Source organism: Mytilus galloprovincialis, chromosome 10 (assembly GCF_965363235.1).
Source record: "Mytilus galloprovincialis chromosome 10, xbMytGall1.hap1.1, whole genome shotgun sequence".
In the NCBI taxonomy this organism is placed as follows: Eukaryota; Metazoa; Mollusca; class Bivalvia; order Mytilida; family Mytilidae; genus Mytilus; species Mytilus galloprovincialis.
In genome coordinates, this window is record NC_134847.1 from 81,593,031 (window position 1) to 81,618,658 (window position 25,628).

General features: G+C 31.5%; 2 long non-coding RNA genes across 3 annotated transcripts; both read right to left on the reverse strand.

Moving 5' to 3' along the window:
- Positions 1 to 579: 579 nt before the first annotated feature.
- On the reverse strand, positions 580 to 8,948 carry LOC143048561 (uncharacterized). The gene is made up of 2 exons (XR_012969880.1): positions 8,820 to 8,948; positions 580 to 3,284 (listed from the first exon to the last, which is right to left on the reverse strand). It is a non-coding gene; the product is annotated as an uncharacterized LOC143048561 (long non-coding RNA).
- Positions 8,949 to 19,339: 10,391 nt separating this feature from the next.
- On the reverse strand, positions 19,340 to 24,931 carry LOC143049382 (uncharacterized). Of its 2 annotated transcripts, XR_012970208.1 has the most exons (4): positions 24,860 to 24,931; positions 23,163 to 23,246; positions 23,023 to 23,106; positions 19,340 to 20,050 (listed from the first exon to the last, which is right to left on the reverse strand). It is a non-coding gene; the product is annotated as an uncharacterized LOC143049382 (long non-coding RNA). The 2 variants fall into 2 exon arrangements; XR_012970209.1 differs by lacking the exon at positions 23,023 to 23,106.
- Between the last annotated feature and the right edge of the window lie 697 nt (positions 24,932 to 25,628).

Sequence of the window (25,628 nt, forward strand, 5' to 3'; positions counted from 1 at the left end):
CAACATATTTTAATTTTAAACCCAAAAGGAAGAAGAGTATTGAACGGAAATGATATAAAGTACCGATACACAAATTTCCATAACTCCAAAAAAAGTCATGGTAAAAAGCAGACACCCAGTAAAAATTGAAAAAATGGCAAAGTCGTTATTTAAGGGCAGTTTGTCGTATAAGGAAATAACTGACAATTTCGAGTATGATGACTCATTGGTAGGTATTGTCGGTATTTACATTTATACTTGAAGATTATCTCTGTATACAGCAGTGTTCAAGGTAATAGATACAACTTGCATTTCAACCAACTGTTCTTATTTTGTTGGTTGACAAGCGGGGTCATCAAACACATCTTGCTTTTTAATTAAATACCCCAATGATAATGGTTTCTAAGTTTGCTTCGTGTGGAATCAAAATGTTTTGTTAAGGACGAAAATTTTCATTTTATTTTTGTGATAATTTTGACATCATTGGCATAATAAACTTTTCTGTGTTCCCTGCAACATAAAATATATAATTTAGAGTTATAAGAGTTATAAGAAATCCTTAATTTCGTTTCTTTTCTATGGCAGAGTACAAGTTTAGTGTTTACAAGACAAATCATTTTATTGTTGAGACTACAAGGCGAAATGTTGACGAGGAATAAAAGAGCTAATCAAAAAGCCTCCGTAAACAATGCCATACGTAATTTATCCCAACCAGTTTCATCATTAGTCCAATCTATTATGATCAAATGTTGTATTATGTTGTCTAATTCGTGTAAAATTGAAGACACATTTGCATCTTTTACAATAACAACAATTTTTTGCAAATAATTTGAACATTTTTCATATTTTACTCTTTCAATTTCATATTGACTCCAGGCTTTCTCGTTATATATGTCTGAAATAATGAAAATAGCATGTTTACTTCCCGCGACAGCATTTGCTATCGCATCTGCTTGCGAAATTCCAAGTGGGAAATCTCGATCTTCTAGGCAAACCGTCATATTCCATGAGTTTTCTATTCTCGGCAGGAGAACTTCACGAACCCATTGAATTCTGTCATCGGCATATGTCAAGTAGATGTCATATCTAAACTTTCTTTCCAACCTTTTTTCCACTGCCTTCCTAAAATTTTGGTATACCCAATATGTTATTTTCCATCGAAAGTTAAAGATAACTCCAATAATAATAGTCAATCCAAAAAAGGAAACGATGAGGCCAATTCCTAAACGTAACCAAGTTTTGCTATCACAGTTACCGAAATGGTCATGAAACCGGCTGTAAACCAACAATGTATTGGTTTCTGTTCCATTTGTCAAAGTACAATTGTATCGTTTTTTGTTCTGATCAAAACTAACTTTCGTTTTGAATAACCATTGAATGAAATCGGCTGTATCACAAGTACACTTAAAACTATTACCTTTTATAAGTAGAAGAAACTTTCTACTTTCACTTTTCGAATCAAGCCAGGTTCTGAATGTTTGTCCAATTGTCTGAATTCGATTATATCTGATATCCAATCTATTTAGGTGCGCTAAACTCATCACTGCCTTTGGAATTGTTGATAGTAAATTGTTTGCCATGTTCAGGTTCGATAGTCTTGTATTAAACGAAAAAGAATCATCATCCAGATATAACACATTGTTGTATGATATATCAAACTTTTCAACAGTCGGGAATAGTTTAAATACATTACCATTTCTTCTAATGGTTTCATCAATCATTGAATCCTTCATAACTGCAGTTTCGATATTTTGAAATATAGGCACTGATGATTTGTGGATAAAAAGCATTGAGCTGACACCAGTTAAGTCCAAGTATTTTATGTTGAATGGTGTGACGGAGTATATATTTGGAAAATATGAAACTTTCCAGTACGACAAATCCAGGTATCGCAAAGTAGCTGAGTTTTTTACAACGAAATTTAGTCCGTACTCTTTATATGATGTCATATAATGCGATAGTCGGAAAAAGGTTAGGTTTGCAGGCATCGAAACAGTTATGTTTATTTCTTCAGTCATTTCAGAATATCGAAGATTTGAATTTGAACTTTGGTATTGTTCAGCTACTTTCGTTTTAACTTTACACCCATTGCTATATATTTCGTTTCTATAGGAAACATTTCGAAGAGCCTCAATATTACAGTACGTCACATCGTTGAAATTAATGGCATTGTACGATAAGTCAAAGTACTTCAAGTTTGTTGCTTTCATTGCAACAACTATGAGTTCCATTTCATGATTTTCTATTCCCAGTGAAAACCGATTGCCTGAAAATACAACATATTCCAAACATTGTGGATATTTAAACGCAAGTAAAGAATTTTCCTCATATCCAACTATCTCACTTTCTCCTAGAACTAATGTTTGAACGCAAATTTCTTTTAAATATTTCACCATATCACGAGTAATGAAGACTGGCTTAGCTGCAAAACCAATTACTTGTATAAAGCTTATAGATGTCATTTCCTTGCCAGTAAACGGATACAAAAGTTTCAATGCATCTTGGAATCGGATACGAACCTTGAACATATTTAGTTCCTTCAGTACAGGTAAAGGTCTTAAAAAGTTAGGTTCTACAAAGGATATAAACGAATAACACCTATAAAAATAAATTGAGATAATATTTCGTGGCAAGTTTATCAAAGTGTTGTTAAGCATTTGTTTTAAATAGCATTTTTCAAATCTAACAGTTTGAAGGTTAAGCATCAACTCAAAACCACTCGAGTTGAAAACAGGGTTTTCAGCCAGGTCCATATATAGAGTTGTCAGGTTAGACATGTAACCGAAAAATGGATATTCTACTGTAGCTTTGGTTACCAATTTATCCATATTGTATCTAATGTCTAAATGGTTCAAATTATTCAAAGGTTTAAATACATGTTTGAAATCACGTGATGAAATATCAAGTTTGTTTTTCTCCATTGAAAGCCATCTTAGTTTGGAAAGACCATTGAATGATTCTCTTTCAATGTTCTCTAAATTGTTATAATCAATTTTTAATACCGACAAAAGCTCAAATCGTTGGAATGCATGGCTTCTAAGGAATGATATTTTATTATGACTTAGATCAAGCTCTGATATGTTCAGTGGCAAGTTTTTAGGTATGTCTTGTAGTCCATTCTTTGTGCAGTCTGCAATAGTGTTTCTTTCTTTCAATTGGCATGTCTTAGAAGATCCAGTATGGAAACACATCAAGAGGAAGTATAATCTCAGTTTAGCTAAATGCTTCATTGCGACAAATGATACCTATACTGTGTGAATTATCGTTGTAAGAAACTTAGACTTTTGACGTTGCTTATCCTAGATCTGTCAAAGAAAAAATAAAAGGAATTTCAGAAGTTGAATTTTAAGAATTTGAATTTGACTGCTGGTTTTATATCAAATATCTAATTGAAGCAATGTTAAAAGCTTAAAAGACAACACTTTTAGTTGTGGTTACAAAATATGTTATTATATAATATGATTAACATTTTATACAAATGCAAAGACGTATCGGTGACGTTAGAATGAAAAAAAAATAGAAGCATAAATGACTCCGACATGTCAAAAATAATTCTAATGCAAAGAACAAAAACACTTTTTGTGAAAGCTCATATCCCTTTTACCTGTAACCATGGTAACAGTAGTGTAATGAAGTTCAGTTTAAGAACTTATTTTATGAACACTAGAAAAGTATCATTTCGACTATTAGAATAATGGCTTATACTTTTAAAATAGAAAAATGTAGTATAAATGCTAAGGAGACAACTCCCCACCAGAGATCAAATTACATAGAAGTTTACTATTATGGGTCACCGCACGGCCTTCAACAATGAGTAAATAATAAACCGTAAAGTCAGCTATAAAAGGCTTCGAAATAAATAAGGGCAACACTAGTATACTGCTGTTTGAGATTCAAAAATCGATAGAGAAACGAAACAAATGCGGGCTCCAAACTAAAACTGAGGGAAACGTATCAAATATAAGAGAACTACGACACAACAGAAAGACCAAATTAAAGTGTAACACATAGAAACGAACTATAATATAACAATTTTCCTAACTTGGTACAGGGCATTTATGAAAAAAAATATGAGTTGAACCTGGTTTTATGGCATGCCAAACCTCCAGCTTTAATGGCAATGTTAATTATAACATTAAAATGACAACATTACATGACAGGACTACAATACAAATAAATAGGAGAATATATAGGACAGAGAAATAAACGAATAATAGCTAACAAAAGGAACCTTAAAACATTAATACACAAGACGCGCGCCACGCCTACACAAGAGCAACCATCGACACCCAGATGTAAAACAATTCAAATAAGAAAACTAACCGGCTGATTTATGTAAATAAAAACAATAATTGGAAAATAGATATGATACACAGCAACAAACGATAACCATTAAATAACAGGCGCCTTACTTAAAACATGCACATATCGAATGTGGCGTGGTTTATCTTAATAGATGAAGTTCAAAGGAACCCAAATCTTGGATTTTTTTCTATAAATTATGTTTGGGGGATAATAAAGTATTACCTTTATCTGTCCGTAATAAATGGGAAACAGATTTAAATATGCAGATTGAATATTGGATTGCCATTTATTCCATGCCCTTCATTATAACCAGAATTTGTTTTACATATCAATTGAAATGTAAATCAAAAGAAACTGAACTATGTACATTTTGTTCAGAAATAAGGGTAAATATTTTTCGTATTTTTTTTAAAGCAATGTTGCACAAAATTTCTGGCTATCCATTATAGGTCTCTATTGGTCCTCATACTCTTCAACTTCGTTCTTTATTTGGCCTTTTAAACTTTTTTTTTGGATTCGAGCGTCACTGATGAGTCTTTTGTAGATGAAAAGCGCGTAAATACAAAATTTAATCCTGGTATCTATCATTAGCTTATTTATAGATTGGATTTAAATGTGTGACATGCTCTTGCTGTTTAGTGCAAAACAAAGTCAATATAGGTGTTTTAAAAGATTTTGTCAAAAGTAAGACAGTTAATAATATGTTGTTGTTATTTAAACACTGTATATGAATGTAGATGTAAAAAACATATTACCCGCAAATTTAGGTGGGATATCATATTTAAAATATTGGATTAATATAGAAAAATACTCTGTAGAACAACTGTATAAAAAGCAAAAATGGATCAGACGTGGCATTTTTTAGAATAAGTATTTCAATTACCTAAAAAAAATCAATGATAATACTTATATCTTTATGACTCGGTCGATCTTACAAGTGTAACTTATTTTTTTGTAATTTGTGTCAAATACTGTAGTATGTTATTGCACATTTTCAATCATGAAAGAATATTTAAATACAAAACATTGTTAGTGGGAGCCTATAGTTATCAAAGGTACCAGGATTATCATTTAGTACGCCAGACGCGCGTTTCGTCTACTTAAGACTCATCAGTGACGCTCATATCAAAATATTTATAAAGCCAAATAAGTACAAAGTTGAAGAGCATTGAGGATCCAAAGTTCCAAAAAATTGTGCCAAATACGGCTAAGGTAATCCATGCCTGGGATAAGAACATCCTTAGTTTTTCGTAAAATTCAAGGTTTTGTAAACAAGAAATTTATAAAAATGACCACATTATTGATATTCATGTCAACACCGAAGTGTTGACTACTTGGCTGGTGATACCCTCGGGGACGAAACGTCCACCAGCAGTGGCATCGACCCAGTGGTGTAAAACATTATCAAAGGTACCAGGATTATAAATTATGCCCTTACCTGGGAAAGAGGTGTAACAGTTCCCTATATAAACAAACTATATGTGTGTTGCTTGAATCTGATTTTTGTCTATTAAATTTGTTGACTGTTGTTTATTTGTTATTGTCCTTTTTTATTTCTGTTTTGGTTGCTGATTGTCTATTACTTATGACTTCTTTTCAGTTTGTCATACATTTGATACTCTTTGCTTAAGGCATGTCAAGAGAAGCAAAATGACAATTATATGATTGTCGGAATGAATGTTGTATGTGTTCAACCATTGAAATGTATTTTTTTTTCAAAGGCAATACATGTATGCTTGGTACTGTAACTTAAGTGAAGCATAAGTCAGTTATATGGACTTTTCAAATTGATAGTTAGCAGTGCCAATCGATTGCTCTAATGTAGAGGAATGATAGCAAGAGGATAAGAAAGTCATGAGTGAAATAAAATAGACAACATAGTGGCTAAAACGAGAATACAAAAAAGACAAACTGTTCAAAAACTCAAGTAAGAAAACTGAACATTGACAAAAACAATAATAAAACAAAACGGCGAATCAGGTGCGGCGGAAAGATAGGCAGATTATCTACATTAAGTTTTAATTGTGGAAACATTTATATTTTTTTTGTAAACTGGATGTTGGATATTAACGTCTATTTAAGATATAATGTCATACTTTTGGTATGTTTTAAATCTGCTTGTAATCACAACTTTAGAATATCCGTCATAAAAAAATGTAGTTTTATTGCATTATACTCCGGTTAATTTATAACCAGTGGTTTGGTGTAGACATTGTAGATGAGATTTGTCATGTGAATAAGTATTATATGTTATTCAGGTCTCAGACAGGGTATATACTGTGACATTCCCGGCTTAGAGTTTATATCCCCTGAGCCCTTTCTGAGACCTGAATTACATATATATTACGGATTACCCCTTACTTAATGTTATTTTCCAGTGCAGGTATTTGTTGACAACACATATATATTGAAAAACCCAACCTGATATGTTCGGCATACATGTGGATTTTCTAATTTGCTGTGAACATAATTTTATCGTGTATGTAATAATTTATAATAACACTTTAAAATTAAATTTAAGGATTAAAAGTGTAAATTGCGTGATTTTGTATCAAAAATGTATTATTGACTGAAGCACGTCATTATTTTCCCTCTGTGAGCCTCTTACAGTCGGATAGCTTTTGACTACGTCACATAGTAACCGGTGTTATGATGACGTTTTTGAGGTTCCAATTGGGAATAAAACCGTCGTATATACCCCGGCAGTTTCCTGAATATATACTGACATCTCTGTGTTGTTATCCAATCACAAACCTTGACACATTTGTAATCCGTAATATATATGTATATTGACTAATAAATTTGAAAAGGTTTAAAATTTGAGAATTTATAGAAGTATTCACCACGCGAAATGAAATAAAACAGATCCTGATTCATAATATATTACTATTTTACGTTTACCTTTCGTATATATATCTATGAAAATATACATGTTTAGTTTAAAACTAATAATAATTTTGTAAAATTTTTAAATTACTCAATTCAATTTAAATGGCAAAGTCAATTAAACTTTGGTTGTCAAACATTCCATTTATAATCTTTATGGTAATAATTTAATTATCAGCATACTATAGCCGTGTCAAAAATATGATAATGAATTACAATATCTTGCAGAAGAAATAAGGAATGATTAATTAAAGGCACTGACAATGTCGTCAATTCTTAATCAATAGATATCGTTATCACTGTAGCTTTGATTGAAGTATAGCTTTACATTACTTAAAAAAAACCCACACACATGGCAGAATAAATTAAACCTTTAGTTTAGACAGAATTCAAATGCCCATTATTCAAAAAGGGGTAATTCTGAAGTTATTATAAATGTTTACATCAGTAGAAAACAATCGAAGATAAAATTGTGACCAAATAAACAAATGTACTTCCGACAATTCCGTGCCTTTCAAAACATGGTTTGGTAAAATCCGCCCATAAATACTCTAAAACATCTTTTTAAAAACTGTTATGATATAAAAATATATAGCCAAAAATTGTAGGCGGCAAATACGTATTGCATAATACTTTACAATATTATCTTGCAATTCAAAAAAGAACTTTTTATAATTGCACGAATTCGACAGCATCTAAAAAAATTATCAGTTAACTTTACATTTATGAATCTCATTGGTACATGTACGTTTGGATGCAAATTTGTATAAAAAGATTTTTTAAAATCAGCAAATATAGCATTATCAAAATGTTCACCAGGTCACCGCCCTTGTGAATGCCGTTTGCGTAGAAAAAACTACTGTATAAATCAACATGACAAAAATAACGCCAAAAAGACGACGTCAAAAGAATTCGGCACTGGCGACGTCAAATTGTTATTGCTTATTTGCAACGTCGAAACGTTGATTTTTTTAAATCTGGCATCAAGAGGGTTAATAACACAGTGAGAACTATCCACATCTGTGTTGTTTGAATATGATCTTCGTGTTGTTCTTTTTGTAAATATAAGAGGATAGTTATGTTAAAAACAATCCATATATACGTCGAGGAACGCCTTTACAATTTTTATATAGAATAAATTTATTTTAGAACGACAGGTCATTCTTTTGATGAATCATCCACGACGATTTTCCTTGATAAAAATGTAAACTATATATCAATATGGAACATGTGGAATGAGTGCAAAAAAAGAAAACTCTCCATCCAACTCACAATTTCTAAAAGTAAATCATTCTAGGTCATAGTACGGTCGTAAACACGGAGCCTTAGCTCAACTCGAACATGTCATGTTGGGCAACCGATAACACAGTATGTTGTTTTCTCATTATTGAAGTCCGTATGTTTATCTATTATTGGTCACATCTACTTCATGTGTACTTTTGTGGATTCTTGTCTTTTTAGCAATTGTATAACATCTCCCAATTTTATATTTATAGCTTTGTTCAATCAGGTATCTCAAAATTTTGAAAAAAAAGAAATCATACGTTTAGATTGATAGAGATGCAAAAGTACAGACAATAAAGAATACTTTAAATAAAAAACGGCTTTCTTCGTGTAATATCGTTTTACAGAATAAAAAATTAACTCACGTGGATCATGGCTTAAGGACTGAAGTCATTTGCCTTCAGTTCTACCTTATTTTCGAACAACTATAATTCTAACAGTTTTTTTAACACAGTTTTGAATCAACTATACAAGGAAGTAATGATCGCTTAATGATTTTATCTTTGTATCTGATGCAAAGCATTTTTATATTTAAGTTGTTTGACATATTTAATCTTTGGGGGCAATATTTGGACTGAAAAAATCGTGTCATTTTGATTATTCTCTAATTTAAGTTTGTTCAAGAGAAAAAGCTCATTTTCTTTGTAATGTTTAAATATGTCCGACCTCTTGACAAAGAAGTAGCTATGGGCTATATTTAAACTGCTATAGTATCATGTTATAACACACATATTTGGTTTCCGAATAAAATATTTCAGGTGAACTCCCGTTGTATAACAAGTTTAAATGGTAATTGTTCAGCTTTGATTGTGTTTTGTTACAATAAGATATCTTATACTTCCTGGATGAAATACTTTGTTTGTTTTTGTATAAATAGATACTGAAATGATATCATTTTTCGCCTTTCCTGTTTTTAATTTTGCCATTATTTAGAAATGAAAGACTTATCTTAACATCAACCATCTGGTGTTTATACTTATAGTTGGTGCAATTTTTTGGAAGACAGTATGAGACCATTTTTTTCAATTTAAGTTATTCTTTAACCATATAGATAGACTTAGTTTTTTTTTATTTCGAAGTACAAATAGTTGTTTAAATATTCTTTTATCTAATTTATTTAGATGGTATATTGTTTGCGAAAATCATTCCCTATTAATATATTGTTATATGGATAATATATTAACTTTACGTCCTTCTTAACCAAGATTTTTCAAGTATTAAGGAATTTTTGTACAATTACCATGATTACAGAATAATCAAGACATGAGAGTGTTTCAACGATTTAAATGTCATATATAAATTAGAGTTATTGATTCAGTTGAATGTCACTTTTAAATAAATGATAATATTTCTGAAGGTAAGACCTTGTTCACACTAGCATTTTTTTTTATCGATCTAATTTGAATCGATCTAAATAAAACCAGTTAGCGTTCACATTATTATTAATCATATCGATCTCTATCGGTCTAATATGAACCACTGCGTTCACACTACACTGTAAATATACCTGTACACCGAATGTTCAATATTTTAACGTCATATGTTAATGCTTAGAGACGTGTTCAAAGTTTTAACGTTTGTGTTAAAAATATTAACATGTGTGTTCAGACACAGTGTACAAAGGTGTTCAAATTCTGATCTAACAAAGAAGATAGTTGTTTGTCCGATTTTCTATCCTTCTAATTGGCAAATTTACAAAGAAATTGATTTAAAAATATGAATGTTTACGCAGGATGATGATCTTGTGAATTTTTTACTAATAATTTAGTAATTGTAAAATATAAAACTTTCAAGCTGGCATATATGTATAGTTTATGAACTTATTTTATTATTATTACTAGTTTTACTTAAAAGTGACATAATTATGCATATCAATGATGCCTGTTATGATAATATCGTAATAAAAATATGTCGATGTTTATCTTATTTCATGATTCGTTCAGTTTTTTATTTGGTCGGGTTGTTGTCTCTTTGACACATTCCCCATTTCCATTCTCAATTTTATTAACATTACATGTTCAATCAGTGTTCAAATCTCTCGAAATTTTGAACACCTCGCGTTAAAAAAAATATACCAGGGTACCAAATACCGGAAACAGATATCGGCTGGTGATTTAGGCGGTTAAACGAAGAATGGATACAAATAAGGAAGAGAACTGGAGAAGGGACTTATATCCCACATGAACACGAAAGAAGTGAGTAACAAGTTATGATAATCTCTAAAGGTAGTTCGATGGCTTCCTTGTTATTTTCTCATGTCAGATATATATTTGTCAAATATTCATAACTGCTATATCCAAATTTTCAATATTCAACATAAAAGACGAATTAAAGAACAGGCTTTCGATTAAACGTAAATAACTGTCAGCTTTGTTCTAATGATTTCCTAAACTGCGGAATAACCAGTCTGTGATTATCTGTCTGTTATACAGAATAAATGATGATTTTTTACATCCACGTATATTAGCTGAACACTTAAGTGTTAAGAACTCTAACATCAAGTGTTCAAAAATGAAACACAAAGGCATTAGAAAATGAACACCACACATGCAATTGATGAACACTAAGTGTTAAGAACTCTAACATCAAGCGTTCAAAAATGAAACACAAAGGCATTAAAAAATGAACACCACATATTCAATTGATGAACACTAAGTGTTAAGAACTCTAACATCAAAAATATATTCTATGGCGAAGACAACATGTTTACAGTTTGTTTTAAAAGTCTTTTAACAGAGAAATATGAGTTAAACAACGAACCTCTGAGATAGTTTTGCCACTAACGTAACGGTACCCAAATTGCACCGAGTACCCAAATTGCACCTATTTAGCAAAAATAGCAGCGGGCATCTTACAAGATTTCCTAGAGACTAAACAATTTGTATTTGTATGATTTGATACTATGAACGTCTTTCATCATCGGTAAACATAGTTAGATATACACAAAACGTTCACAGTATTTATCAACAGATGAAGTGTCTACTGAAAAAGCAAAATGTACCGAAACGTCGCCATGCGACGTCATCAAAACGTCATCTTTTTAAAATTACCAAATACAATATGTTTCAAGTATCCATTTCTTAAAAAATGAAGAGTAAGCATGGACAAATATCCAATTGTTCAAAATATTTGAAAAAATTAAACAAAAGCTCAGTTATTTGACTTCTGACGATGCGAATGTAAGCATGGATGCAATTTGGGTACTCCTCAATACATAATCATTGATGGTTTGGAGGTTAGTTCAGACCAATTTTTCTATGATTTCATATGGATTGAAAATCAAATTGGTGTACCTATATAGTAAAGAAGGATACGGCTACAAAATAAACACAAAATGGAAATTTTTGTCTTGATCATAAAAAAACGTAGTTAAAAAAACTGTCGAAATAGGTGCAATTTGGGTACCGTCACGTTATACATGCGCATACGTTATTTTCGATTCGATCCTACTAATTTACACCGATCTCTGCGTTCACATCTAAAGTAAGATCGGTTTACTTTAGATCGATTCAAACTAAACTACCTCTTTTGGTGTTTTAGTTTAGACCGATAGAAGATCGATTCAATGCGTTCACATTAGCCCTTAAACCGATCTAAAGTGAACCGGTCTAGACTAGTTTAAATCGATAAAAATGTCTTAGTGTGAACGGGGTCTAAATTAACTGTTATTAAAACGCTGCACATTCGATGAACATGTGTAAAACAAATTTTTGAGAAATATATACTGTTATCATTATCCAGATCATATTCCGTATAACATAACAAAAGTGTTGCTGTGAATGTTGATAACGTTAGAATGTATAGATACACACTGACCACAATCAAGCTCCTTCTCTAAAATCAGGATTAGTTTGAGCAATAACCAAAGCTCTGTGTGGTACAATTTGTTTGTGAATTGTATGGACAATTTCAAAGTCACTGTCAACTGATATTCTTTGTTGCCATCTGTTGTTTTCAGATTTCGCTATGGAAGTAGAAATATATCTGTTTCATAGAGCCTTACTTGGGCAGCTGCCTGATTTCATGAAATCTTCAACAAAGTTTATCAAGTCATATTTAACAGCTATTCTGATTAAATCTGGTACAAACCGATTTCTTTGTTGTTGAAGCACCAAATTAGATATATTTATTTCCATGGAAGATATTGTTCTGAATAGCTAGAAGTAAAGTTGTCAAATAAAGGTGTCATAAAATTTCCTTTTTTGTCGATTCGGGTATATTTTGATCGTAATTATTTAACTCGAGTTTTTTATGTTGTGTTTTGTGTACTTTTGTTTGTCTATTGTATTTTTTAGCCATGATGTTGTCTGTTGTATTTTTTAGCCATGGTGTTGTCTGTTGTATTTTTTAGCCATGGTGTTGTCTATTGTATTTTTTAGCCATGGTGTTGTCTGTTGTATTTTTTAGCCATGGTGTTGTCTGTTGTATTTTTAGCCATGGTGTTGTCTATTTTATATTTTAGCCATGGTGTTGTCTATTGTATTTTTTAGCCATGGTGTTGTCTACTGTATTTTTTAGCCATGGTGTTGTCTACTGTATTTTTTAGCCATGGTGTTGTCTATTGTATTTTTTAGCCATGGTGTTGTCTGTTGTATTTTTTAGCCATGTGTTGTCTATTGTATTTATTAGCCATGGTGTTGTCTGTTGTATATTTTAGCCATGGTGTTGTCTGTTGTATTTTTTAGCCATGGTGTTGTCTGTTGTATTTTTTAGCCATGGTGTTGTCTGTTGTATTTTTTAGCCATGGTGTTGTCTATTGTATATTTTAGCCATGGTGTTGTCTGTTGTATTTTTTAGCCATGGTGTTGTCTATTGTATATTTTAGCCATGGTGTTGTCTATTGTATATTTTAGCCATGGTGTTGTCTGTTGTATTTTTAGCCATGGTGTTGTCTATTGTATTTTTTAGCCATGGTGTTGTCTATTGTATATTTTAGCCATGGTGTTGTCTGTTGTATTTTTAACCATGGTGTTGTCTGTTGTATTTTTTAGCCATGGTGTTGTCTATTGTATATTTTAGCCATGGTGTTGTCTGTTGATTATCGACATATGAGATTGAATATCTCTCTGTATCTTTCGCCATTTTTTTTCAAAGACAAATTTTACAGAACAGTCGATTCTGCTAGGTGGAAAGACATATCATGCAAGTGGATCTTTATTGTGCATATATCTCCCGAATGATATGATATTCCCGTGCCTGCATTTCCTATTATGATTTTCTTGATAGAGGTTTGCTGCTCACAAGGAAGCTATTAAACCAAGAGTTCAAAATGGTGAAGTTGAAATCATCCCTTCGTAAATTTTACGGACGCCATCACAAGTTTGTTGACTGTTTTGGAATAACCGTTTCACAAATGATATCGGATATGTTCCTTACGTCGTAACTACAATCCCCTTCACTTTCATGAATGTGACCTACCGAACTAGACTATTTACCGGATGTGTTATCACATAAGAAACGCGACGGGTTCCATATGTGGAGCAGGATCTACTTACCCTTCCGGAGCACCCTAGGTTTTGGTGGGGTTCGTGTTGTTTATTCTTTAGTTTTCTGTGTTGTGTCATGTGTACTATTGTTTGTCTGTTTGTATTTTTCATTTTAAGCCATGGCGTTGTCAGTTTATTTTCGATTTATGAGTTTGACTGTCCCTCAGGTATCTTTTGTTCCTCTTTTACAAAGGTAGTGTTTTGAATTTATGTCTTCAAAGACATATGAACTAGCATAGCTGAAGACACATTTATTGTCGAAATACGCAAGTGGTGCAGATACCTTGGTACCGTGAATTGTACTAAAAACACGGGTTTGTGTCAATTAAAAAATAAGTAGTTGTGATAATATCGTCAAAATAACAAAAATAAAAAGATCAAGTTATTAATATTAAATATTTGTTTTTATAGTTATTGTGTATCACGAAAGAGACAATACAGTAGGTTCGTGTTATTAATAACCATCTTTATTATTGTCGGTTCGTTTTTCAAGTTATAAAAGTTTTTCTTTTTTCTTGACATTCATTTATTACAGTTGATTTATTGTTGTTGTATATTTTCATGAAGTTAATCTTTGTACTAAACATATACATAGTACTTTCATACCATATCTGATCATTTTAAACTTTTCCGTTAAAGAAGTCAGATAACGCAAAATTCTCACCCACTTATCAAGTTCCTTGACACTTCGACCAAAGTGGAAATAGCACTAATGACAGGAGATCTTTACTTCAATCGCACAGACAAACAACACTATCTTTCATCCTATTATTGTCATTTTATACATTTGTATTATTTGCATTCCCTTTTAAATATCAAATTATTTCAATTAAACGTATTTTTTTTTGGTACGGATTCAAACAATGTATATTCAACCATAATTTGGATGACAAAGTGTTTACGGTCTTTGGCGGAATTCGTTACTGCCCTACACGACAAAAACGTATAGGGCATTTACTTATTCATTCAATCAATAACACAACGACCAAACATACCACACGATTTTGGCGGCCACCTTAATATCTGGGGCTGAACTAGAAAACAACATTTAGATATACTCTCGTCGTACAAAAAAAGACATCAGGTGAGATTACTTTTTTACACAGGCAAAAATATAAAGATAATAAAAAAATACATTTACATTTTGTGCTGAACTGCTAAACTGTTGAACTACTATTTTAATTCACCAAACTGGCAACAGGTAATTTGTTCAACTGGAATGAATATTATATCATCTTATTTCTTCTTTGTGGTTAAGATGTTTACACTAATTAGAGATTTATGAGAGAATGGAATAAAATAAGGACAATTTGAGACACCCTTTTGAAGCCCATGATGTGTTGTTTAAGATTTCGTTAAAACTTTTTGTATAGTTAAAGAGACGATAGAGCTAAATTGCGGTTTTTATCCAACACAATCATAGGTTTGAACGTAGTTTTCAATTTAGACTCGTTTATATTTTTTCGTTTGGGCTTGTATCATATTTTCCCTCCGGTTTATATGATCCGTTCATCCTATATTGACTCTTAAAATTCAAGAGACATATGAGCTAAATTCATTCAAATGAACTGACCCAGATTTTGCCACTAATTACATAATAATTGATTACATAATGATTGCATAATAAAAATATTGCAACCGTTTAAAAGAATAATCTTTTATCTATCTATATATACATGTACCTCTTTTATTATTTTCTATGCATTCATAAGAAAGTTACAGCATTTTAAAGGATAGTGATTGGAGGTAAAAAAATCTTTGTATTGTGCTACCTTAAATAAGAACAAAACAGGCAGTTATGGTTGTTGCAAATACCTTTATATTTATTTTGTGCATAATAAGATTCCCGCTTTAAAATATCCACAACAAAGTAGAAGATTGATGTTTTAAAGCATTAATTTACATCATTTCCTCTGGCAACACTTTTCTGGGTAAGAATACTTAAATTAATTTCAATGAAAAAAAGTCGGTTATTATCTTTTGAATACATTCAATCCATGAATCCTCTTTCATTACATACTCATCTATTGTGTTATTTAATAGTAAGGAGGGTAAACGGGGTCGCATCGCGAATTCCCAAGAAATAAACGTCAAATACAAGTGAAGATAATATGTTTGCATCATTATATAAATAATGCATGTTAGATTATAATTCATTCCTATTAACCTTTTTAATTGGATTTAGAGAAGAAAGTATCAGGTACACCTGTTTATCTGCAAGCGTCTTTGATTTGATTTCGTCTTGAAAATACATAAAGCAAACATAATTGATATATCATATCTTTAAATGCCATTGTTTTTACATATTTAGGCTATAGCTCAGTGTAAGAACAGAACTGTACGGTTTCTAATGTTTTGGTCATTCGGGAGACTTTCAAGCGGGGCTCCGACATTCGACAAAATAACAAGTTGCTTGATTGAATGTTTGATGAACTCTAATTTCACTACAAATCGTTTCTGCTTCTAGTTTTGATAATCAAAACAATCTATCTGTAAATATGAATCAATCATATAATAAAAACGATATATATATACCCATTTCTTTTTCTTCGACTGGTGGAGTACCGAATAATTCGATCAAAACTGTCACACAACAGCAATCGAAAATGTCATATAAACAAAATGTAAGGCTTATTGAAGATTTAATAATTAAATTTTAATATTTCAAGTATTTAACTTTCGAAAATTCTTCATAAAGACTGATCGGACGATATTTTCAACAAAATCCAGTACATAAAATGATTATGTAACGCTAGTGGTCACATCTGTCTTTACAGATACAACTGTCATGTAAGGACTAATTTTTGTGCGCGTAATTGAAAAGGTTAAATAACAAAAATACTGAACTCCAAGGAAAGTTCAAGACGGAAAGTCCTTCATAAAATGGAAAAATCAAATGCCTAAACACATCATACGAATGCAAACAATTGTCATATTCCTGATCATGACCTGCTACAGGCATTATCTTGTGTAGAAACAATATAAATTATGGAACGCCATGACTGCCTTATGTTAATGATCAGCATTATATGCAGTGCTCACACCATTATATTAAGTGCTCACAACATTATATTAAGTGCTCACAACATTATATTAAGTGCTCACACCATTATATGCAGTGCTCACACCATTATATTAAGTGCTCACAACATTATATTAAGTGCTCACACCATTATATGCAGTGCTCACACCATTATATTAAGTGCTCACAACATTATATTAAGTGCTCACAACATTATATGCAGTGCTCACACCATTATATTAAGTGCTCACAACATTATATTAAGGGCTCACAACATTATATTAAGTGCTCACACCATTATATGCAGTGCTCACATCATTATATTAAGTGCTCACAACATTATATTAAGTGCTCACAACATTATATTATGTGCTCACAACATTATATTAAGTGCTCACAACATTATATTAAGTGCTCACACCATTATATGCAGTGCTCACACCATTATATCAAGTGCTCACAACATTATATTAAGTGCTCACAACATTATATGCAGTGCTCACACCATTATATTAAGTGCTCACAACATTATATTAAGGGCTCACAACATTATATTAAGTGCTCACACCATTATATGAAGTGCTCACAACATTATACGTTTTTTGTTGTATGATGAGATTGATGTATGATGAGATCATTCGGTAAACATCGTTTTTTTGCGGAAATTACCGAATCCATAATTTGTAAATTACGGTAATTCCCAGCAAACAAATTTAAACAGTTATTAATGTTTGGTGCAAAATAACTAGTTTGTGAATTTAAATTCTTTTAAGAATATAATTCGGACTACGCCGCATTTTTGCGCCTGTCCCAAGTTAGGAGCCTCTGGTCTTTGTTTTTCTTATATAATTATAATTTTAGTTTCTTGTGTACAATTTGGAAATTAGTATGGCGTTCATTATCACTGAACTAATATATATTCGTTTATGGGCCAGCTGAAGGACGCCTCCGGGTTCGGGAATTTCTCTTTACATTGAAGAACTGTTGGTGATCTTCTGCCGTTGTTTTTTCTATGGAGTCGGGTTGTGGTCTCTTTGATACATTCCCCATTTCCATTCTCGATTTTATGCTATACATAAAAGTCAAATTAGTTTCGACAATTTTCCATTTTTCCCCCGTGAGTGATCCCTATCCATGAGAAAGAAGCCCCACAGAAACAATCAAGATCCGCCGTCAAAAGTAACTTTCCAGATAACGAAAAAAATATTCAAATATGAAATTTTCAACCTTTGAGATTGATCCTAACATGGGATATGGAAAAAAATTGGTAGCAAAAATAACAGAAATCCTCAGACTATAGACAAGCTTGTATGTGAGAAGAATTAGAACGCCAATCACAACAACGAGAAGAATTCACAGTAAAACAATACTAGAAGTTCTCCATTAATATAATTATATTACAATTATATATTGGCATAATAATGAGTATCTTTTTTTTGTGCTTCCGTTACAAAACAAATTGTGTGGACTTTAAATAAAATCAAAGAAGTGCTCAGTAACAAATAGCATTCCTCTTTTTTGTGTTGTTGCTATCATCTGGACCTAAACACAAATTTGAATCTTTTTTCGAGGTCCATTGTTATCAAAGAAGTGCGATCTAAAAGATATTATTCTTCTATGACTTGTAGTTGATTATATTTTGTATCTTAATGTACCTTAACCAGAAACAGTCTCCGGGACAAGTTTGCAATTCCGCTGAGTGCAAAAGTTGTCACCTTAATTTTTGGAGTTAAGTCAAAATGAAGTTGATAACTTGGTTGGTATTGGTTCCCTGATATTTGTCCTAAAAAATTTTGGCTCTAGCACCACTGTTGAAAAAGTTATGCCCCTTTTTTCAACAATTTCCTCAGAGGAAAAGTAGTTTTCCTCAAGGGAAAAAGATTTTTCCTCAAGGGAAATTGTTTTTTCCTCAAGGGAAAAAGATTTCCCTTAGGGAAATTGCTGCATAAATATTTCCTTTGAGGAAATTCTATTTCCTTAGAGGAAATCCTATTTCCTTAGAGGAAATCCTATTTCCTTTGAGGAAATTCGTTTTCCTTTGAGGAAATTCTATTTCCTTTGAGGAAATTTGCGGCTTCAAATTTTCCTTTGAGGAAATACTTTTTCCTGTGAGGAAATTTGCAGCTTCAAATTTTCCTTGGAGGAAATACTTTTTCCTGTGAGGAAATTTTTGACAAAAACTTTTCCTTGAGGGAAAATTCAAGACAACAAATTTCCTCTAGGGAAATCATTGTTCTTTAAATTTCCTCTAAGGAAATTTTTGAACATCAAATTTCCCTTAAGGAAATGATTTCCCCTATTTTTGCTCTATGGAAACTTCATAACAGTACAAACAGTATAAAGATAATTTTTCATAGACTGAATTATTGATACAAAAGATAATTAAAACTTTAATACAAATTTTCATGGTGAGTATTAAACATACAAACATGACAAAAACAAAAGGCTGACTGTTAACAACATGTTTAAGACAATACAATAATAAGCAAAACACTATGAATATTATACCATTTGTGATGTTATAATATTGTGCTCATATTTGCATATTAAATAAAATAAACACTTTTCATGTTAAATTAACTTGTCTTTTGTTTCAGCTGCTGTGTACAATTATTCGACCCCCTACATAACAGTTCAGTGCATAAATAATTCCATCCATAAGACATCTTCTTTTAATTGGCTGAATAAATTGTTGCAACTTGTTCTTCAAACATCTTCTCTGTATATTTGATATGATGGAGCCATGTACATGAATGGATAAAGCAGGTGTTTATTTCGACAACAAACATGAAAAAGATACTGTTGTTTTCTTAATTTCTCCATAATCCATCAGTGAATATGTAGGTTGTTACATTTTACACAATTGTGTTCTTGCGCATCTTTGATAGTACTCCATTTTGTTTATAGCAATTTTGTAGAATTTTTTCTATTTCTTTTTCCAGAAAAACACACAGTGCAGTTCATTTCACATTAATTAATCTAATTAGCACATTATCATGATTATGTAGAAAAGTATTAACAATTAAGTTTCCTCTTCCGTATAGACCTGCAGGACCTGTTGATGATCATAAAAACCAAGACATCTGACCTATAAATACACAAAATTAAAAAAACAATGCTATAAATGGAGAAAACAACAGTAATATAAATAAGCTTATTTTATCATGTTTTAATGAAAATTTTGAGAAACTTTCATTTGATATTCTTCATGTTCTTGCTTATGAGTTCTCTTATTTCAGTGCTTTGTGTCCAAGATTTAATATTCGTTGTTTAGTGCCTTGCAGTGATATTTAAAGTTGAGCCACTTGCAATAGTTGTTATAGAATGTTCATGTTGTGTTATTTGAACCACTGTCCTATATTATGGTAAGGTTGATTGTTATTGACTTTGAATATGTTGAACTTCACAAATAATACACAATGGTCTTGATGTATAGATTCTGCGTACTGATGTTGTTTATCATCTTAACCATTTGTTAACAACGTGTGTTATAGTTCTTTTATTTGTCTTTGTACTATTATTAATATTACTTTTACTATTGAATGGTTTAATGTGATATCCGTTTGACGTGGCTCTGTACTTATACATCTCGTCAATGTGTTTGTATTGTCTTTCATTTTTTGGTGGCGTGTTTTGCATATGCAACTTTTTGTATTTCTTTGGTTCTTATAACGTGACTCTGTACTTTAAAAGATCCCATCAGTATGATATTGTTCTATTTTATGTCATTATGATATATTTCTATTATGAATTACAAAATACGTTGAACCATAAACGTCAAAATCATTCAATTGCGTAGTGGAATTATCTATTTGTGGATTCTTATAAATTCTATATAACTTTTGGACAACTTTCAATCTCTGTCTATTTCTGAAATTTATTCTTAAATACTTTTAATTTTTTTGCTCTATATGCTAACATTGCCTATGTAAATTTTAAAATTGTTTGTATGCACATTGAACGACAAATCTATGTGACGTTTAAAATTTTCTGACGTCAGACTCACAAATCAATGAATGTGTTTGTAGATAGATGTGTTTGTGTTCTGTAAAATTGTTATACGATGATACCCATATTTGTACTATTTTATTTATTGTGTCTGTTTACATGGTTTAGTTAACGCAACAATGTAAATGTAACGGAATTTGATGAGACTGTCATCAAAGTGAGAGGGTTAGCGCTATAAAACCAGGTTTAATCCACCATTTTCTACATTTGAAATTGCCTGTACCAAGTCAGGAATATGACAATTCTTGTGCATTCGTTTTTGATGCGTTTTGTTATTTGATTTTGCCATGTGATTATGGACTTTCCAAATTGATTTTCCTCTAAGTTTAGTATTTTTGTGATTTTACTTTTTTTTTGGATTGTTTAAATCTTTTCATGTTGGGATCTTTATTGGCTGACCTATAAAGGAAGTGTTTTCTCATTATTGAATGCCGGCCCATCATTGGCCTTTAATTTCTTGCATTCACTTCATTGAACTCTGGTGGATAAGTCACTCATTTACCATACCACATCTTCTTATGTCATCATTCAAAGGCAATTACTTTTATTACTGTAATTCAGAAATTATCGAGAGGTTTTTAGTAATGCGAATAATGTGACTGGGTGAGAATCGCAAAAATAAGAACTCATATTTTGATAACAAAAACATATATATATATATATAGATCTTTATGCAAATTTTTTTTGTAATTACAATAAGTTGTCCATTTGTGAAAAATTCGTAAGGGTTCCACGGAACCCGGTGTCTCGCCTACTTTTTCTGTTAATCGCAGACTCAACAAAAATGAGGAAAAACATGAATAAAAATTTCCCTCACGATACTGTCTTTTGATTGAAAGAAGCTTCCAAGTTTGGTAAAAAAATCCAGGATAGTTTATGAATCTAATAAATGTTTTATAAACTTTAACTGCAGACTGTATGTAATGTTAACTGGAAGAAAAACTAAGTCCATTTATAAGTAAAATACGGAAAAAGTGAATTTTTTTTTTACAAAATTTACTTCTGAATAATATCTTATGATCAGAAATAACTTTTTGTCTAAGTTTGGTAGAAATCCAGGATAGTTTAAGAACATTATAAAAATTTTAAAAACTTAAACCACAGAGTGAATGTTTTGTTTCTGGCAAAAAAACTAAGTCCATTTATAAGTAAAATACGGAAAAGTGAAAATTTATTTTTACAAAATTTTCTTCTTGATACTATCTTATGATCATAAACAAGCTTCTGTCCAAGTTTGGTAGAAATCCAGGATAGTTTCAGAACATTATAAAAATTTTAAAAACTTAAACCACAGAGTGAATGTTTTGTTTCTGGCAAAAAAACTAAGTCCATTTATAAGTAAAATACGGAAAAGTGAAAATTTTTTTTTACAAAATTTTCTTCTTGTCAGATACTATCTTATGATCATAAACAAGCTTCTGTCCAAGTTTGGTACAAATCAAGGATAGTTTATCAAAGTTATTAAAATTTTAAAAACTTTAACCACAGAGTGAATGTAATGTTTCCTCGCAGAAAAACTAAGTCCATTTATAAGTAAAATACGGAAAAGTGGAAATTTATTTTCACAACATTTTCTTCTTGATACTATCTTATGATCATAAACAAGCTTCTGTCCTAGTTTGGTACATATCAAGGATAGTTTATGAAAGTTATTAAAATTTTAAAAACTTTAACCACAGAGTGAATGTAATGTTTCCTCGCAGAAAAACTAAGTCCATTTATAAGTAAAATACGGAAAAAATGGAATTTTATTTTTACAAAATTTACTTCTGGATACTTTCTTATGATCATAAACAAGCTTCTGTCCAAGTTTGGTGGAAATTCAGTATAATTTAAGAAAGTTATTAAAATTTCAAAAACTTTAACCACAGAGTGAATATTTGTGGACGCCGCCGCCGACGACGACGCCGACGACGACGGAATGTAGGATCGCTTAGTCTCGCTTTTTCGACTAAAGTCGAAGGCTCGACAAAAATCACAATAATAAATGCAATCAACATATCAATAATTTCTGAATTTACATGATTGTGCAGTATATAGAAGTGGTCTTACCATTTAGGCCTTGTTGTATTCTGTTTTTATTGTTTTGTCGCTCATTTCCATTTTAACTGTTTATATTTTTCTATATTTCTTGTCCTAAACATAAAAAGGGTAAAAACTATTATTAAACATATATATAGAAGTGTTCTTACCATTTAGGCCTTGTTGTATTCTGTTTTTCTTGTTTTGTCGCTCATTTCTATTTTAACTGTTTATATTTTTCTATATTTCTTGTCCTAAACATAAAAAGGGTAAAAACTATTATTAAACATCAGTATGTGTTTTTCTTTAGGTTGCAGTCTTGTAATTGACTGCTCCATAGGCTTACATGCTAAACAGCTGACCTTTGAAAATAAAAAAATTAAAAATGCTACCATGATAGAAAAACATTTTTATGTTCATATCATGTATGTACTAATGTGAAATTGTGATTTAATCGGAAAAAAAGTGGGTCATGCCACGAAGAATAAAAAGTTACGTAACCCTGAAGTCAAAACATTTTTTTTCTACTTTCTGTTTGCCGTTTTCACTAGGCCGCACCACTTCCAGTAAACATGAAATCCTTCCACTTTCCTGGATTGATATCTCCAAAAAGATGCAAGATTTTTTTTAAATCTATATATATGTTTTAATTCAGCATAAATCTATAATCAAACAGAAAAAAATGAGTCCATAGAAAAATTCAGGAAAAAATAGACTATTTTGTTTCCTAGAACAGTGAGGTAAAATTGCACTGAGGGGGGGGGGGGTGTCCAGGGGTTGGAACCACCCCTTTTCTTTTGCCGAGCAATGCATTTCAATGGGAGCATATAGTTGGAACCCCCTCCCCCCCTTTACTCTGGGTTGGGACCCCTCCCTGTTTAATAATGGCTGGATCCGCCCCTGATCAACATTATAGAAAAAATCTATAAGCTATAACTCAAAATAAGGATAATTTTATTTTTAAAGGGTCTATAATTAAGTTTGACAACTTCAGACATACTAATATTTTACCTTTTCAAACTTTACCAAATTACTACTTTACCTAAAAAATTTGCCACATTTCATCCAATTTAATTTCATCCTCTTAATTACTTGCTATTTCATCCATAATATTTAAAGAAATAAATTTTGGAAGTAGTATGATTTTAATTTACAAGTTAAACAATATCCAAACTAGAGACCTAATAGAGTAGATATACTCGACTAATTTTAATCAAACTTGGCGTGAACTAAGATTTAAGGCAATAGATGACAGTTTACCTACAATGACCTAGTTTCATGGCAATAGCATATACATTAAAGACTATATGGTCATTTTTATGTTTAACTTTAAACTTCGGGTGTTCATTTTTTAATGTTTAAAGCTAACAATTTCAACTACATACATCAAGATTTGATCCTACATTATTTAAGTATTGTAAAAAATAGCTTTTTAAATGGCTCTATATATAATTGTGTATGTCACATGTATGTATATGATGTATATTAATGTAAAGCAGCTGAAAACTTATTAGCCATCTCATATTTATTTCAGTTCTTCAAAAGGCAAATTTATATAAGCCTATGCCTGAAAATAGAGATTTCTAATTAAGGGGAAAGCCCCCCCCCCCCCCCAAATCCCCTTCGTGTGAAAATTTTTGTTGATTATACACCACCCCCCCCCCCCCCCTTTCCAAAAAAAAAATGAAAAGTTCTGGATCCCTCCCCGTTAATCTTACACTCAGAGTTGTCACACAAAATGAATGATACCAAATGTTCATATGAATATGTTTTAGGTCGTGTAGGTGTAAGGAGGCAACCATTTGATTTGTAAGGTGAAAAGGTGAATAATCTTGCCTTGTAAACTTGTGCTATAAATAAAAATTACCATCCATTAAAAATCCGTCAGCCCAATCTCATCCAGTAAAATAAATTATTGTCTGTTTTCGAAGTTATATGGAAGTACATTTGTACACTTAGTAGTCCAGATAATTATGACGCATTGCAATGCATTTTTTCTAAGGAGCCGTGTTGACTTATAATTGGGGGAATGGAACCAATAAATTGATCGGATCCGATATGATCTTCCCAGTAACGGAGCACCATAGATGTAATACCCTGGGTATTAATCTATGGGAGCACCTATTAACTTTGAGGTAAATTTTATTAGTGTCGGTGGTATCACAAGTAAATCAGAGTGAATATTATATTGCATGCACATTAATTAGCAGAGAAGAGACAATTATCAACTTGTGTATTATTCATTTTCTCGCAGTTATTTACGGTAAATTAGCTATATGTATATATATCCCAAAACAGGTGCTCGGATCTAGTACTAGTATGTGACTTTTAAATAACAATTTCATATTCTGTGGCGGGTCGAAGGGGATGGAATCCGGGGGTTGGACTCCCCTTTTGTGAGCAATCATTGCATGTAATGGTAATCTCGGGAATCCTCTCAAGTTCCTATATACACTTGTGATAGGACGTGCCGTTGGAAAAGGTCACCTTTTCAGGCTTAAAATATGTGAATAGGTCGGGGGAAAACTCTCTTTTGACACTTAGGTATTGCACGATTACATTACACACCAAACAAAACGCAAACAATATTGGAAAAGATAATATTTTAACCTACACAATATATGAAAAGGTATACA